General features: G+C 37.8%; 1 long non-coding RNA gene across 1 annotated transcript; it reads right to left on the minus strand.

Moving 5' to 3' along the window:
* Positions 1-324: 324 nt before the first annotated feature.
* On the minus strand, positions 325-17,219 carry LOC146762832 (uncharacterized). The gene is made up of 3 exons (XR_014949149.1): positions 16,932-17,219; positions 13,638-13,703; positions 325-357 (listed from the first exon to the last, which is right to left on the minus strand). It is a non-coding gene; the product is annotated as an uncharacterized LOC146762832 (long non-coding RNA).
* Positions 17,220-18,594: the final 1,375 nt, after the last annotated feature.

An 18,594-nucleotide genomic window follows, 5' to 3' on the forward strand; every position in this document is an offset into this window, starting at 1 on the left:
CTCACTTAAATGAGAACTGAAGTTGTCTCTCTCCAAGAGGGTGTTGTCAAAGTCCAAATATCAGCACCAATGGAAGGTCAGGAATAAGGAATAAGGAATAAGGAATAAGGAATAAGGAATAAGGAATAAGGAATAAGGAGACACTCAAGGTCAGGTTTGATGGGGCTCTGAGCACCTGATCGAGCTGTAGGTGTCCCTATTCATGGCAGGGGAATTGGACTAGATGGTCTTTAAGTGTCCATTCCAACTCAAATCATTCTATGATTCTATGATAAGATAATAAGATAATAAGAAAAGGACTAAGGGTGTTTATACTGATACTCACAGATAAATGTTTGTTTCCATGAAGTGTAAAATCTGTGGATAAAAAAAAAAAAAAAGAAAAAAGACAGTTTCTGAGACTGCTAGATATTACCATCGATACAATGCAGTCTTAGACACTGCTTTGTTTATTTTTATACTCAGTTCATTGTACCTACTTGGTATGATTACAGATTGCAAGCTCTGTATGGTGAGAACAAATAAGCACAATTAGAGGAGAAACGTGAATTATTTCCACAAAGGTCTGTGTAGAGGCTTTGAGTTGTGAGGAACATTATGACAGAGCTACTTCCCTGTCTCTAAGTTACATCAGACACTGAGTAAATCTTATATAAAAGTACAAAATTTCAGCTGGACTGCCAAATCAAGCTGAGAACAGTGATCTTGGATTGGCTGCTGCCAATAAAATTCCATGTGCCCTTAACGAGGCAGTTCTCAGCAATCTGATAAATCTTAGTGCCTGAACTAGAAAATTTTAAATCCAAAGTACGTAAAAGGAAATTGCAAGAGTATTTAGGTACCTTTGATGAAAAAGAGTACGGATAGCCAGCCAGACAAGAATTAAGCATACTGTCTGTGGCGAGCTGATTATCTTTTAACAAATGAGCCTATAATTCCTGTTTTCAATGCGATGGAAGCATTCCAAGTTATAACACTAAATTCTCTGTTCCCTATTTTGTATAGTTATTCAAGGCAGGAATCTAAGGCAAATATGGCTACAGATACATTCAAAAAGCACTACACAATTGGAAGGGCAAGGTTTTAAACTGGTAGAAATAGAAAGGTTAATCAGAGAAGGGCAATAAAAAAGACAGATGGCATGGGATGTGATATCCAACATTTCACTAATGAAAACAATTATTAAAGGAAACATTGCAGCTACCTTTTCATTTTGCTGCATGAAAACAAGAACTTCACTGACTGGTTTTCCTGGATTAACACTTGAGCAAAAAGCTTCTTTCATTTAACCAAAAACTCTCTTGTAATATGAAAAATGTGCAATTTCTTCACCTTAGGCAAAGTAATGCCAAAAATGACATAGAGTCATGTTGATGAAGCTTCATTGTTAATATACACCATGTCCAGTCATTCTTAGGTGAAAAACAGAAATACGCTGAAAAGCAACTCCTGAAGAAAGATAATCTTGTATGCCTGAAACACACCGCAGAAGAAATTATAGGACAGGAAGTCTTACTTTCGTAACATTCATAGGAGCTCAAGAGGACATTCCTGGATCAGCTTACTGTTTTTCTAAGTCACCTTACCACTTATGTTAATTGTTATATAAATTAACAGACATTTTAAATGAAGTGTATTTTGCAAATGATTCAGACCTATTTTTTTTGTTTGTTTGCTTTGTTGTTTTTTTTTTCCCAACTGTAAGATACCAGTGTTTGTGTCAATAACGTTAAAAAAAATAAAATAAATGAAGATGTAAAAGCTTCCTGCTTTCCTGCTTAGAAAGAAATTTTAGGCATTTCCTTGAGGTCTTTAAGCTATTTGTATGTAAATTCTCTTTTATTACAACTGGTTTGGCTTCATAACAGTGTCCTCTTGGATTGCTTTTGTCCAGTTATGCCAGTAATGTGCCCCTTAGGCCTTCTCTGAAGATACTACTGAATCTTGCAAGGAGAACTTGCAAAAGAAGCCATACTGGTAATCTATTTGTGGTACTGATCTTAAACTATATTATTGCCCAATAAACTGAGTTCCTCATAGAAATGACTGGAAGACAACTGCTCCATTTATGGTACAGTTTCTGAGATTTTAAAATGCATTTGTTCAGCTTCAGAGTGAGATCTTCCAGCTTTACTGGAAAAATGGATGTTGTCAAAATGTTTGGTTTTGTTTTGAATTTTTATTCTGACCTCTTTCCAGAAATGATCAGAGTCTGACTTGGAGGGCAAAAAACTCACCATGGCTGGAATGACCAAAATCTATGTGTCTAAGAGACTTTTGTTTTTTAAAACATTGTCTTTGACAGTGCAGTGTATTTTGTAGGAAAAATATATGCCCTAGAAAATATGTTGCTGCAACACTTTCAAAGGTTGTATATTCTTTTTCAGGGAAGTATATTGCTTTCAAAACTCTACAAATGTAAAAAAAAAAAAAATAATAATACTAGTAATAAGAAGGTGCCTTGTCAGCTTGTCAATATTCTGCTAAAATCAAATGGGAAAAAATACTGCCAAATGAAGTTGATCACCAGGTACCTCTTGTGCCTGAGCAGAATGAAAAGAAGGGAAAGGATTTGGAATGCAAAAATGTAATAGTATGTGTTTGTCATGAGGAAGGATCTCTCCCAAGTGATAAAAGGCAATCCTGTTAGGATACTTTGCAGGATTTCTTCCCTGAAAATACAGAAAATTAGTTATTTAAGTTATCTGAAGAAATTATCTTATGTAATGGGGGTCATCCCTGCAAACTACCCAGTAGTGAATGGACTTAGGCTTCAGTTTGATTGGGGAATAAATCCATCTTTAAGTCTTGTGGTATGAAATGAAAAGAAAATCCTGTGATGCAAAATAAGAAGCCAATATCAACTCACTGTGTACAGCCTTTTTATTTTTCTCTTTATTTCTTTCCTTTTTTTTCTAAAAGGATGTCGGTGTGCTAAGTTTGAAATGGTGGGCTTTCTGATAGGAAAGATTTCAATGTACTAGCTGCTTTTCTACGTGCTCGAATAAAAAGGGTTTAACACTTTACTGTGTGCTTCAGTGCTCATTTGACAGAAATGCCCTTCTGTTCCCCTTTCTGCTTTTCCCTTTCCCAAGTGTGGATGAAATTTGTATGCTGAATGTTCTGATAGCACACAGATACAGTATTAATAGCTATCAGTGCATGGAGAAAATGTGTAGAAATAGTTACTTTTGCTAAACACTGAGGCATATGGCAAGCAGAACTTTGTAAATGTGTGTTAAGTTGGAAACTTAGATAATGGCTCTGTCCTGACAGTTTTATTTTTATTTTTAATTTTATTTTTGTAATCCAGTTTTCTTTGTATGCATTCATGACAACTGTGGCTGTTTTGCCTTTTGTTTGCTGGTTAATGAAAACTAGCATTAGAATTTTTGCAGCCTACTGATATATTCTTGTTAGTATTGTTATCTACTATTTGAAAAGGGTGCTGTGTGTGCCTGCACCATAATGTAGTAAGAAACAGGTTATGGGAAATGGCCAAAAAATGAAGAAAAAGGGATTAAGCACTGCCTGCCAAGCTGACTTCACACACACACAAAATCTCATCTAAAATCTGAGGAAGGAGAAAAGTGGCACAAGTACCACAGCTGGGCTTGTCAGAGAAAACTCACTTCAGAATGTAAAACATACTGCAGAGTTAAGGCTTTTTTTTTCTTCTTTTTTTCTTTTTTTTTTTCTCTTTTTTTTTTTTTTCTTTTTCTTTTTATTTCTATCTCATAAGAAAGGAGTTCCAAAAAGAAAATGCAAATTTTACCAAATAAATAGTGAAAAAGGGAGAAAGCCATCTGTTGTACCAATTCTCCCCCCTCTAGGGGGAAGGGTAGACCTTCACAGTATGAATCGGATATCCACAAATAGGAGTTTTTTATGGTTTTTAATCATTTTACTGCATTTTGGAGAATTTGAAAGAGGGTGGGGAGAGGAAAGGTAGCTTAGAGATCAAGGAAAGGGAGTGAAAGTGTGGGAAAGCAAATAAAATTTTGTTACTGTAATATAATTTTGTTCATCTGCACAGACATTTAAAAATGTTACTTACAGAGATTAGCATTTTTGGAACAATGTCAAAAAAAATGTAAAAACAACAACAACAACCAGGTATTAGTAGATGAAGGCTTGAATGCTAATTTCACAGGAAAACCTGTAATTTTTCTGAACGTAGGTGTAACTGAGGATCCAACAGTTTAAGATAAACTAATGATATCAAAAGGTGGATTTCTGTTTAGAAAATTCATTGTCTAAAAGCTAAGAATAAACTTTAAGATACAATTAAAATTTTTCAACAGCTGTCTTGAACATTCCTCAAAAATTAGAGCAGTGTGTATTTTCTGAAAGTAGTGGTCATGAAAAAAGATAACATTAGAGAAGTGTAAAACAATCAAACAATGAGCACTGCTGACTGACGGCAACCTTCATTTCACCTTGTAGTTCCTGTAGATGGAGTTTCAGTACATAAAGAGATTAAATATTTCCCTTGAAGAGCTTTCAGCTTAAATCCCAGGACTACAGTGAGGTCCTACAGGGTGACCAGGTTTGAAGTTAATGGAACTCTGCAAGGATGCCAAGGTCACTCCTTGCCAAGCCTCTGGGAGAAACTCAGCCTGCATCAGGTCTGACAACGGGAGGGATGACAGTAGATGAGGTAACCCTGAGGCAAAGTCTGAATCAAAATCAGGTCGTGTGTAAAGGAATCATTGGGGCTGCATTTGTTTGCATCAGCTGAGAATCTGGCCCTCAGGGAGGGAAGGTTAGCAGCAGATGGTGGAGGGTTATATGGATATTCAGCAGCGCTGCACCACAATGATGAACATCTTTGAGGCATTTAAAGGCAGAGTAATAGAATATGAAACTGGATCTTGACTCAGCACGCTTTCATTCTCTTCTTCATTCCCTTCTTGTACATATATTTTATTTTATACAATTTTGCTGCTCTTCAGTTTGTGGTCTATTTAGGCTAATGCACTTAGGTCAAAACTCTTTCATCAGAAAATTGTGGTGGCTTCCACATGGGTCTCAGTTAATGTGTAGGATCTTTCAAATGATACTGCTAAAACAACAGAAGGAAAATGGGCTGCCATAGACCTCATAAATGAAAAACTGCAATATGCTCAAAATTGTAACAAGCTATGTGAAACAGAAGGTTAAAATGTTGTCAAGTGAATCTAGTTTATTTCAGAGTGAATATAATTTCTCATCCTTATAACTAAAAAAATAGTATCTAAGTCAAGACTTCTCAGACCTTAATGACTAAACAATAGGAATTACAACCAAGAAATTATCCATCCTACTACAGACCTGCATTCCATGATCTACAAAATAATCAAATGCTTTGCAAGAATTTTAGAAAAATGATATTACAGAGGTATCCAAAGGAAGATAGTAAGGACACTCCCAAGGACATGGAGATAAGCAACATTAGGGAATCTGGCAGATGGAACATATCAGGAATGATACTGAAGCATTCCCTGTCAGTAAACCTTTACTAGCCAACTAAAGACAGGAACACAACTAACTTCCTCCATCAGATTTTGGAGACAAAGAATTAAAATATATGAGAGATAAAAATCATTCATGTCCTGAATGGTCTCCCCTATATGTGGAAAGTTTTCTGATGCAACAGAACTGCACAACAGCACCAACCTCATCACAGTCAGCAAAAGTAATTTAAAGATGAGACTAAAGCTGCTGTCAGAGTTAGCCATAAACGTGTTTTGGTAGTTTTAAGGTGATATTCAGATAGAACAATGTCTGCTTTCTATTCTGAGGTGCCACATGAGAGGTCTGATGCACATAAATTGAATTGCAACATACATTTGCAGGGACCACAGAATGCCCCATTGTCAAGAGCACACTATAAACAATTGTACCACATTAAAATCAAGGCTTGATTGAAGAATGTAGATCTGCCTCAGGCAAAACTGTGGTACCAAAAATCCCACTGTGAACACTGGTAGCCTGGACAGAATTACAATTGACAACAACAAAAAATGTCAGGTAAGATCTTCCCTTTTATGCTTTTTTTTTTTTTTTTTTTTTTAACTCATATTAAGTCTTTATATTTCCCTTGTGAGATTTAAACTTTAAAGACTCCTGCTTAGAGTCCACTTCCCACGCTAATTACAGACACTAAGCATCTGTTGGAATGTCCTCTGGTTACCACTGGAATTTAAACTACCATCATTCCCCATGGCGTAGTAGCTAAATCTTAGTGTTTTCAGTTTAAATTCTCATGTTCATCTACACAGTGAAACAGTAGAGTCATCTAAAATATGCACTAAGTTTTTACACATTCTGATAATGAAAGAGATAAGGCATTCATTTACAGGTTTTACAAATAAATATCTTCATCTTCTCATTAAGACATACAGCCTCTGATTAAAATACAATACTAAACATTCTCCAGCATTTGATTTGCAAAGGTAACAGTGAAAGAGAAATTACAGACTTCTCTTCAGCATTGCAGCTTCATTCTTCACATCTGTTTGTTACTATCTGAAAATTGTTTTCTTTCTTTCTGAAACTGCACAATGATTAAAAAAAGCCCATTTGCTCAAAATACTCACTGGTTTACCTTTCTGATATCTCTGCAAAATTTATTCTGCCTGTAGGAGCTGGAATTCTCCAAATATTCAATCTTGGCTTTTCCACTTTATTCAGATGGGAAAACAATCAGAACTCTATTAGTTTGCTCAATTTCAATTATATTACTTGGAGTTTATCTGCTTTACCTGAGCATGTAATCTTTCAAAATAAATGCTCCCAGCTACCAAACCTATTATATTAGACCCTGTATTCTGGATATTTGTTCAGGTCTCTATCTTCTCTCTCTCCAAGGCTGATTTTTTACCTATGCCCTAATATTCATTCAAGCCCTGAAGTCTCACCAGCCCTTACTAGTAAACTGATACAAAATATATTCTCCTGGATTCAGTATGTGGGGGACCTTGACTATTACAGAGGTATTGTGTGTGCTTCTTGCAAGATGCGTATTTTGAGTATGATAATTTGATCACAGTCATTTTATGGGGAAAAAAATAGTATTTCCTACTATATCTGTCTTAATGGGTGATTTTATTTTTTTTTAAATTTTTTATTTTTTTCTTAGCTATACGATATTATGTGCTAAATAAAGATTTCATAGGTAGGATTTCAGAATTTACATTCCTTAACCCCAAATCAAGATTCACTGAACCGTCATTGAGTTGCTGCATAATCCAGTAAGTATTGATCTCTTACAAACACTTTTTCACATAAACATCTTTCACAATGTATTTGAAGCAACTTATCATAAGTTGGGTAGGACTGTAGTAGTTCAGCTAGATCTGCACTGAATCAACAGCAACAACAAAATACGGAATATCACTTCTTACACAGTTAGCAGAACTCAGTCTTTTTGTCATTTCCCGTCCACGCACAGTGAACTGAGATGCATGTAAGTATAGTTGGTGACTTGCTTATGTAACTATTAACACTATCCATTTGGTTCTTGGAACTGAGCACATAGGCCCAGTCATTTCTTCTCCCCTATAATTCAACCATTTCTCTGCCTTGCAGTAGAAATTCTATAGAAAGTTGAAGCAGAAGTTAGACCTATTGGAGTGTGATCACACAGAAATAATCCAAGGATGGAACATCTCCCTATAAGGACAGGCTGACAGCTGGGAGTGTTTGGTCTGGAAAAGAGAAGGCTCAGAGGTGACCTGATAATGGCCTTTCAGTATCTAAATGGGAGCTACAGGAAAGAAGGAAACAGAATCTGTTGTCATAGAACAAAGGGAAATGGCTTCAAATTTAGAGATTTAGGTTGCACATATGGAAAAATATTTTACAGTGAGTGTGGTGAGGTACTGGAACAGCAGGCTGCCCAGTGACATGGTAGATGCCCTCTCTCTAGAGACTTCTAATGTGAGGCTGGATCTGGCTCTGGACACCTTAATCTAGCCATGGTGTCCCTGTTTACTGCAAGGGGGTTGGACTAGATTACCTTTAAAGTTTTCTTCCATCTCTAAGGATTCTATGATTCTAAACTATAAGGTATTTGGGGATAAAAGATGAGGAGGATTTACGATTAGGGGAAAACACTTTCCTGTCTTCCTACTAACGAGTCAAACATTATATATTATTAACAAAAGATTCCTGAAAAAGGATAGAAAACTCCACAGAGATGAGCCATTATTGTTAGCATTCTTCTATCTGGACAGAGTGCTGAGTGAACGAGACTGATTAACAAGCTTTGGAATTAGTACAGTACCAGGTTCTAGCCAGTGAACTGGAACTCTCATCTTCCTTCTTCCCCATAAATGCTATGGATCTTGATCTGTCTTCTCATGCATATAAGCTTCAGCTGACAAATGAAAATCTTCTGCATTGACTTCTATCTATCAGTCATCTAATTCTGTCTGTTCAACTCATCTAGGGGCTTCCCTCTTTGATCTGTCAGTTCCATGATACCTGTGATTTTGTTTCTAGGAAGATAAGATCTGCCTTCCTGAGAAGATATATTGAGTTTCCACCTTATTCTTGCTACTGTCTAGTAGAAGCCCAGTCCACTGCTTTTAAGGGCAATCTCATATGTGCCACTCAACTCTGGAATGTGCTGTTACAGCACTAGAGGAAAAGGAAATCCAGTAGTAATGTCATTTTGGGGAGGACTGCAAATCAAATTTACTTCCCAGAAGAGTGCTTAATCAAACAGTCCATAGTGTGTTCTGAGAAGGCATGCATGTTCTACCCATCTTGTTGAAGCCAGATCACCATGAAAGGAAAAAAAACTGAGAATGATAGAACTGGAACCACCAACTGTGGCAGGTGCAGACCCCCTAATGTCCAAGGTGTTCTGTACTTGGACATGGAGCAGAAGACCAACTCAGCAATATGGTGGCCATAATGTGAAATTTCTCAATAACCTCTGGAGATTAAATTCCCAAACCAGTAAAATGATAGACTGGAGCTGAAAGCAGAACATCGGCATCCAAATTGGAGGATATGATCATCCCATGTTAAAAATGGAGCCTGATGCTGTGGTGGGGAGATTAATGGCTCAGCCAGGAAGGGGAACATCTAAATTCCAGTATTAAATTCCTCAGTATTTTTCTTTTGCTCAAAGAAACATTTCTGAAAGTAAACCAAATGTTATAACTATGCAATTACCCAGCATGAGCACCTAAATATAATGGCTGTAATGGGCTATAAAACACTCCAAAATGAAGCCATTGAATTGAATAATTTCAGGTGCCTAAAATAACAGCATAGGCTCTAGAATGTTGATCCACACTTACCTGAACAGGTGCCTCCAACAAAGTCCCAAACTGAGCAGAATGCAAGCAGCCTGCGAATCACCTGGAAACATAGTCTTAACCCTCAGGACCTCTCTTGCTTTGATAAAATGCCATCTGACCCTGGATGAAGGTAAAGGCCCATCTCTCTCCAGAATCTTTGTATCCTTGCCTGCAGGGCCTCATCTGCTTGATACTCTCAGAGCAAATCTAAGAGCTCTGACTCTGTCTAAATGGGTCTGTGAATAGGCCATCTGCCAATCTCTGTATCTAGGGCACTGCTCAGGTTAAGGACATTTTAGAATCAAGTGGCTCCTTTGTTTGAAATGATTTTTTTTATTTTTTTTTCTTAACAAGGACTCTTATCTCTTGCAGACCTCCTTGATTCTGAACTGAAGGGTATGGAAGGATAGTGTGAAAATAAATTCCTGTTTAGACTCCTTTTGTTTTGCATAAGTAGGAGTTCAACAGAACCTAAAGAAAATAAACATAAAAGAAAAAGTTTGGGAACTATCTGAAAAAGAAGAAATTTTGGAATTTTGTTTTTGCTTGGATTTTTTACTAGATAAGTTCTCTAGTCACTATGTGTCAGATTTTGGTTGCATTTTGAGTCTCCTTACTGAGTTTCACACTGCCTTGCTCCAAGTTAAACAGAGTGATTTCATCAAGCCCTGGGCAACCTGATTGAGCAGTGCATGTCCCTGTTCATTGCAGGGAACTGGATTAGAATCACAGAATCATAGAATCATAGAATCATAGAATCACAGGGTTGGAAACGACCTACAAGATCATCTAATCCAACTGCCCTCCCATTACTATTACTATCACAAGCCATTAAACCATATCTCGTAGCTCCTCATCCAGACACCTGTTGAACACTATCAGGGATGGCAACTCCACCACCTCCCTGGGCAGCCATTCCAGTGCCTGACCACTCTCTGAGAGAAAAAGTTTTTCCTTATGTCTAATCTAAACCTCTTCTGGTACAACTTGCAGTCATTTCCTCAGGTTTGTTGCCTGGGAGAAGAGGCCAAGCCCCTCCTCATCACAACCTCCATTCAGGAAGTTGTAGAGTTCAATGAGGTCTCCCCTGAGCATCACAGAATCACACAGAATCACATAGAATGACCCGGGTTAGAAGGGACCTCAAGGATCATTAGTTCCAACCCCCCTGCCTGGCAGGGCCACCAAACACACACCTTTACTAGATCAGGTTGCCCAGGGCCCCGTCCAACCTGGTCTTGAACACCTCCAAGGACGGGGCATTCACAACCTCCCTGGGCAGCCTGTTCCAGGGCCTAACCACTCTCCTAGTAAAGAACTTCTCCCTAACATACAACCTAAATCTTCCCTCTTTTAACTTAAAACCATTTCCCCTAGTCCTGCTATTGTCAGCCCTTTCGAAGAGTTTACTCCCCTCCTGGGAGTAAGTTCCCTTCAGGTACTGAAAGGCTGCAATGAGGTCACAATGCAACCTTCTCTTCTCCAGGCTGAACAAACCTAACTCCCTCAGCCTGTCCTCATAGGGGAGGTGCTCCAGCCCCCTGATCATTTTCATGGCCCTCCTCTGGACCCTTTCCAAAATCTCCATGTCTTTTTTGTACTGAGGGCTCCACACCTGGACACAGTACTCCAGATGGGTCCTCACAAGAGCAGAGTAGAAAGAGTCAATCACCTCCCTATCCTTGCTGACCACCCCTCTCCTGATGGAGCCCAGGATCCCATTTGCTTTCTGGGCTGCCAGAGCGCACTGCTGGCTCATGTTGAGTCTTTCGTCCATCAGGACCCTCAGGTCCTTCTCTGCCGAGCTCTCAAGGACCACTCCTCCCAGCCTGTACAGGTGCCTGGGGTTCTTCCAGCCCAAGTGCAAAACCTTGCAGTTTGAGCATCCTCTTCTCCAGGCTAAACAATCCCAGCTCCCTCAGCCACTCATCAGAAGACTTGTGCTCCAAACCCCTCACAAGTTTTGTTGCCCTTTTCTGGACACGTTCCAGGGCCTCAATGTCTTTCTTTCAGAGAGAGGTCCTAAAGTGAACACAGTACTTGAGAGGCAGCCTCACCAGAGCTGATGATTACTTCTCTGTTCCTGCTGGCCGCACTATTTCTTTATATAGGCCAGGATGCCATTGGTCCTCTTGGCCACCTGGGTACACTGCTGGCTCATGTTCAGCTGAACATCAACCAATACTCCCAAGTCCCTTTCCTCTTCACAGTCATCCAGCCACTCTGCCCCAAGCCTATAGCACTGCATGGGGTTATTGTGGCCAAATTGCAGGACCCAGCACTTGGCCTCGTTGAACCTCATCCCATTCACCTCAGCCCAGAGATCCAGCCTATCCAGATTCCTCTGAAAGGCCTCCCTACCCTCAGGCAGATCAACACAACCTCCCAACTTGTTATCATCTGCAGACTTACTGAGGGTACACTCAATCCCCTCATCCAAGTAATCACTGAAGATATTAACGACCCCTGGGGGACACCACTTGTAATGGATTACCAGCTGGACTTGACTTCATTAACCATTACCCTTTGGGTATGGCCCTCTAGCCAGTTCCTTACCCAAAGAAGAGTATACCTACCTAGACCATGGGAAGCCTAGTAGTCTAGATAGACTACTTCATCAGCCTTTCCCTCATCTACCAGTCTGCTCACCCAGTCATAGAAGGAGATGAGGCTGGTGAAACAAGACCTGCCTTTCATGAACCCATGTAAGACAGAGTTAGATGACCTTTAAATATCCCTTCCAGCTCTAAACATTCTATGATTTTGTGATTCTTTGATTTTTTTTAAGTCCTTCTCTGTATATCAGAATTTTCTAAATTATTTTCTGATAGTGGTGAGGATCAAGGAAACAGATCATTCCAAGAGAATGCAGGCACAACCCAGATTATAGCAGTCACATGTGGGTGGAAGATCTCAGTGTGTGTCCTACTTTCACACACTCCTGCATTGTGACTCTTTCTCTTGCTTTCCAGCAGAGAAAAAGTTTTCCTTCACAAGGAAAAGGAAAAAAGTCCCCTGAAGGAAAAGAGAACTGTCTTTTGGGTTTTTCCTGTCTTAAAGTACAGCGATTGCAGTTCTTCCAGTCTGGATCACAGGGAGCATCCATCATGGCTCCAATGCCATTTATCTGCTCCTTTGCCATTCACTTCAGGCATAGGCTTTCTGGCCAAAGCTTGTTACACACATGCTCTCTAAGCCCTTTGGTCCTACAAAGCTTCATGTATTTTGTCATTTTCCATTCTCTTAGAGGTGCAATGATACCTCAGTGTGGCTGAAAAATGCAGTGGTTGAAGTGCCCTATTAAGCAAAGTGCCAAAATAAGATTTCCATGATGCTTGAATTAATCTTGACAGGGAAGCATATGTACTCACTGGATTTCATAGTAAAATATTTGTTGAGCAAGATTTTAACTCTTCATGAATGTAAGAGGGGTATGATTTGTTTATATTTCTCTTTTTGTCTCTCTCTGTTTTTTAGTTGCTTCATAGACTTTTCATTTTCCCCCGACAAGTAGTGCTGTAGAAATCACAGTTTGGTGAATATTTCTTTAACAAATAGCAGTTGTTCAGTAATATCAGAAATCATTACACCCCACTGATAGCTCAACTCTTGTTAAATCACAGGCTGTTTCACTAATCATGAATACTAGGAATATAACAATCAGTTTCCATGATTGCAAAAAGTCTGAAAGAAACATTTTCCTCTGTCCTATTAAATCTTAATATAACCAAAGATGATGCATTTTACAGACAGAAATGTTTTATCAAGAGTTTTAGTATGTCGTTAAACTGTAAATATCTTCCAACTTTCAAGAAAGGACACCAGATTATGCATATAGGAGACCTGATAAACAAAGCTGGAAATTTCATTCAACTACTAAGAAATGCACAAAGCTATATTTTTCCCTCAAGGCTTCTTTTTTGCTCCCACTTAAATCTGTAACAGTGTGAATCACTACGAGTGTATATCAATGTAAACAATCCTAACTTGAGCTGTACTGTGTAGGTTAGGTTTCTTTTACAGATATTATTGTCATTTATTATTGAAAGGTTACCACTGAAAAAAAAAAAAAACATCAAAAAACCTCTGACTGAAAAACAGGAAAAAGCAGCAAAGCACAATTTTATTTATAATTTTAAGATATAGCTAGGCAACAGACTGTCAAAGTTAGCAGCAGAAGAGTATCACGAAGCATTATTCCTCTTTTCATATCTGTCACTTTTGAGTGAATGAATGTATCACTGATAAATGTAAAGTTAAGAAATTTTCAAGTCAGGTCACACTTTGCTGAAGAAGAAATTATAATTCAAAAAAGTTTTGTGTGACTTTCAATTAATTTACCTTCGTTTTTGTGCCTCCAGAAAGGGATGTTAAGAGCAGGATGTAGCTGGGAATCAACATGCAAAGCTGAAAAAGATAAATATATGGCTAAAATCAGTCACCCATGGCAAACAACCCGCTACTTGCTGCCCACAATGCCAGTGTGGTGCAAGGAGCATGGGCCGAGCTCTGCAGTGCTGTCAGGAACTGCACACATGAGGGACTCCAAATTCAGCCTGGTGCTGGATGACATGTGAGGCAGATGATCAGCCTGGAATAGTAGTGGGCACATATGCTGAAAAGGAAGTAGAAATTTTTGCCAGAAGGCAGTGAATCATTTAAAAAAAACTCTCAATATCTGGCTGATAAAGGGATTAAAAAAAAACTCAGGAAGAGTGAGTCCATTTGTACTTTATTAAAGCCAGAAAACCAGATACCATCTTCAGTTCAGGTTTACAAGGTTTACAGGTTGACAAATTAAATCCTAACAAGGAAAGAGATATAAGGGCAATGGGTGCAGCAAAGAACCCCACTAACACTGTCCAGACTCCTGCAGAGCCTCCCTACATCCTACCCAGGGCCTCACTTCAGCTCCCCAGGACAGTCAGCTCCATTCCCAGTGAGACCACAGCAGTGCTGGTCTCCAGCTCCTCACCCCCCTGCTCAGCCATGACCCCATATGCAAGCCCATTCATAGACCCACATCCTGGCTAAGCCTTGTCCTATTTCTGATCACAGATCTGACACTTGGGCCTAGAGTTGCTTTTTTGCCCCCAGTTGCCTTGCTCCTGGCCAGGTAGGACAAGCCCTGTTGCCAGTGGGAGCCCATGGCCCCCACAGAACCTTGTGAAGGTCTTCTGTAACTTGCCTGTTACTTTCCTAACCAGGTCCTGACCACAGTCTAAGCTACAGTAGTCCCAGTATCACAAAAACAACTGTGAAACATGAGTGTAGAGGCAGCTTGTGATAACTGCACCAAGAGGAAGCAAGGGGTTTGTATCTAAAGGGGACATCCCTGAGGAAATGACTGGACTACAGGTGGCTTAAAAATGATCAGGTAGAGGGTTCTTCCTTGAGAAGGTGCAGTCTACACTGGAAAAAATATCTCTATTTGGGGCCTGAAAACACATTAGGAATACTTTGTGGACACACTGATTGATGTCTCTGTAAGTCCGTTGCTATCAAAATATGACTTCCATATACAAAGCTATAAGGATGAGGAAATTTAGAAACTCAGTAATGTCAAGGGAGAATGTGTGGCTCTTCTCTGAAAGACAACTTGCATTTATTTATTTTTTTTAATTAAAAAAAAAAAACACGAAAACTTGAAAGTCATACTTTGATCACGTTAATTGGAAACAGTATTTGTAAATGTTCACACACATTTCACCTAGACAAAACAAAGGGCAGAGGACAGCTTCACAGTAACAAACACTTTGTTAAAGCATAAACCAACAAGGTAATGGACTTGTTCTAAACAACAGGTCAATGAATTTACAGTCAGATTTACTGCCTTGTCATTTCAGCAGTGAGCTATCAAGGTAGGATAAAAAGTCTTTTCTTCAAAGAGATAGACACAGAACCAATAATAATTTAAAACAGGCAGCTCTGAAGTTAAACTTTCAAGTAATAAATAACAATAAATATGGAGATCATTTTAACATAGACATACCAGAAATCCACTTAAAATTGGATAAGCTGAAAGACTGGCATTCAGCTTCTAGTCAGATGGCAAATCAGAAAAATATTTATCCATTCATCATTCTCTGAAGATGCTGCAGACTCCTGGAGAAACACATTCCAGAGAACAAACCTGGCATTGCAAAGACTGTTTGTGCAATACAGGACTCTAAAGCTAAAACAGTAGACAAAGGTGTAGTAGAAAATTATTGCAGCAGAAGATAAAAAAGTTGTTGCAATGATTAAACTGCTGATAGAAAATTGGCTCAAACAACCATGCTTTAACATAACAAATTTTTTAGCAAACTCCTGTGGGAAGGTCACCAGATTATCAAGTATTTTTTGAAAGTTTACTTTAGTAGGAGAAAAAAAGGTGTTAGATTGCCTATTACAGAAATGTAGATTGCCAAGGATTGAAGAATATGAAATGGAGAGAAGGAAACAGAAAAAGATCTAGGCAATCACCTCACATTAGTGCATCATGGTAGTTATCTTCTAGCAATTAAATATCTAATAATCTAATAATTAGTATGTCTCTAAGCTTCTTGACTAACCGAATCTAATTTCTAGTCACTTTTCTGCAGTCTTGCACATTGAAAGAACTTAGCCGCTGACTTCTCTGTCAGAGAAAGAAGATTTCATTTACCAAACAGTATACTATAAGATCTCCAATCTCTTCAAACTTCAGCTGGAAATGGTAAAGAGTTTAATACACTACGTGATCACACAAATCTCTTTTTCTTCATGAGCCAGGTCAAAAAACAGTTTTCCTCTTTGGTGAAATTCCATGAAAGTTTGTTCTTAACACTTTCCAGAAAAAAAATAAAATAAAAATAAAATTAATGTGTATTTTTGAATAAAACCTTGAGCAAGGTAGAAGAATTTCTAACTGAAGAGAGGGTTTGATATAATTTGAAAAAGGAAATATGGAGCACATAGATGTAAATTACCTGTCCTATCTATTTAAGTTAGCACTAGTCAAAACTCCAGTACGTTTTAATATGGTATCAGACTAATATGGAAATTCTTGGTTGTTATGCAGCTGATTAGAATCAATGAAAATGTTATAGAGTCAAAAACAAACCCCACTGGATGTAAAGATGATTTTCTTGTTCATATGAAAAAGTGATTATTATGACTTTGGTGTGGGAATCAGAAAAAGATGACACAGAATAAGTAAGTTTGTCTATAAGAAAGCTTAAGTAGATGCAATAAATCTTAAGTGAATATATAGAAAATAGCAGTAGAATATATCCATTACAGGATAAAACATTAGTCATTTCTTTTTCATCAGTCATACCTGATTTGATATTCAGGAGAAAAAAAAAAAGAAAAAGAAAAAAAAAAGTAAAACTCTTCTAGAAAGGCTCATATTTAAGGGAACATGAATAAGGAAGTCTTTGGTGAAATGACAGTTTGGATATTTCAACAACTTCCTATAAGCATGAGCATTACATGTATGACATATGGTATACATATGAGGAGCTCTCTCTCCTGGGACTGAAACTACATGGAATGTTGTCATATGCTAAATACACTTTCTGTAAAATAACAGAGATACTTTACCGCATGAATTTAATCATATGCATTATCCTCAAAATGACCAGACAAATGCAATTCAAATCTGCTACACACCTGAGTAGATAAATGGTAGAGAAGTCATGAATCAGTCTTGCAGGTATTAGTTCCGCATTTCAGTAGTAGGAAGGAGCATGGCAATGTGATAAAATCCATAGTTGTCAGCACAGTGCATTTCCTAAGGATATGTGAAAGCTACAGGGTAGGAAGAAAGCCTTCTGTGGGGTTTGCATTTAACACTTCTTCAATCATTTACTGGATGATAATTAACTAATAAGAATGTTTTCAACAGAAATTTATTCTTTTAGGGGCCTCATAAGGCAATTTCTTTAATGAACAAAATGAAATTCCTTTAAATGTTTCAAAGGAGAAGAAAATTTAGGTTTGAGAAAGTAACTACTTAAACAAATACATCTCTTAACACTTGTAAGTATCAAACTTTCTGTTTGCTATCTGATTTTGCTAGCTTCATACAGAGTATAAATTTTTAATATATGCATGGCCCAGGTGTATTCAAAGCGTATTGAACATTTAGGCATTATTCGTCATAACAAAACATGCTCAAGACTGCCTACTTGTGAGCCTGCATTTATTTCTATCTTTGAAAGGAAATAAAATCTTTCCTGAGTGTGTGTGTGTGGGGGGGGGGGGGGAATAAAAAAATAAAGAAATCTTGAAAATCCTTAAAATAAAACAAAAATCTTGAGATTCCACTAATTATTCTGCATTTGGAATTAGAGTTTTTGTTGCTAGGAGACTGTGGCCTGATGGTATCAGGAGATATTGCTCTATTTTAAAGATTAAAATCTGTAATCCAAATACTTATCAGGTAAGAAAGTAACTATATGTATGAGCTCAGTGCAGACCAGGTGAAGTACGAGGCAAGTGCTAGCATGCTTATGAAAACTGTAAATCTTTAAATCAGTTCAGCTATCATGACAACTGGCATAATAAAAAGAAGCTCATCATTTGCTTGCTACAATTAGGATGAAAATGCAGTTGGGATATAAATCAAGGAATAAATGTTGATGGAAATGCCAAAAAGGGACTGTAATTTATTTCCTGTATTTCAATAGTAACAATTTGTAGGTCTCTAAAAATTCTTAAATGAACAACTGTAAAACATGTTTTAACTCCTGAGAAGGGACGTTTGTTGCAGAGATAAGTAGATATTATTTTTAAAATTAGGTCAAATTCACTGACTACTTTCAGGCACCAGAAAGAAGTTTAGGAAAGTTGAAACTTTTCATACTCACAAATTACAAGGATGGGATTTATAACATTTATATACAGTTTTTATATTTTGTAGAAATCTAAACAAAAAGTAATACATGAAAATTGCAATGTCAAGAAAAATATGAATCAAAGGGAAATGTTAATTTATTCTTCCACAAAAAAGATAAATAAATAAATAAACAAATAAGCTGATGGATGATTTTTTTTCTTGGTGAAAAAATAAAAATAAAAAAAGGTGTTTTACATCAATTGCCTCAATTATTCTACTTTAGGGTGACTCAATCAATGAAGAGGCAGGGTTTTCATGAAGTTTTTCGACGAACCACAGAACTTAAAATGTATATCATAATAATGATTTCCTTAACTTGGTAGGTGTAAAACAACTCTTGCTGCTCTCAGTGTTACTGCATGTCTAGAACTGAGATCATGTAGTGCATTAACCACTTTGCCAATAGACAGAAGTGCTGAACATGTGTGGGAATCC

The sequence above is a fragment of the Coturnix japonica genome, chromosome 1 (genome assembly GCF_054131305.1).
Source record: "Coturnix japonica strain WE chromosome 1, WE-NBRP24, whole genome shotgun sequence".
Classification (NCBI taxonomy): Eukaryota; Metazoa; Chordata; class Aves; order Galliformes; family Phasianidae; genus Coturnix; species Coturnix japonica.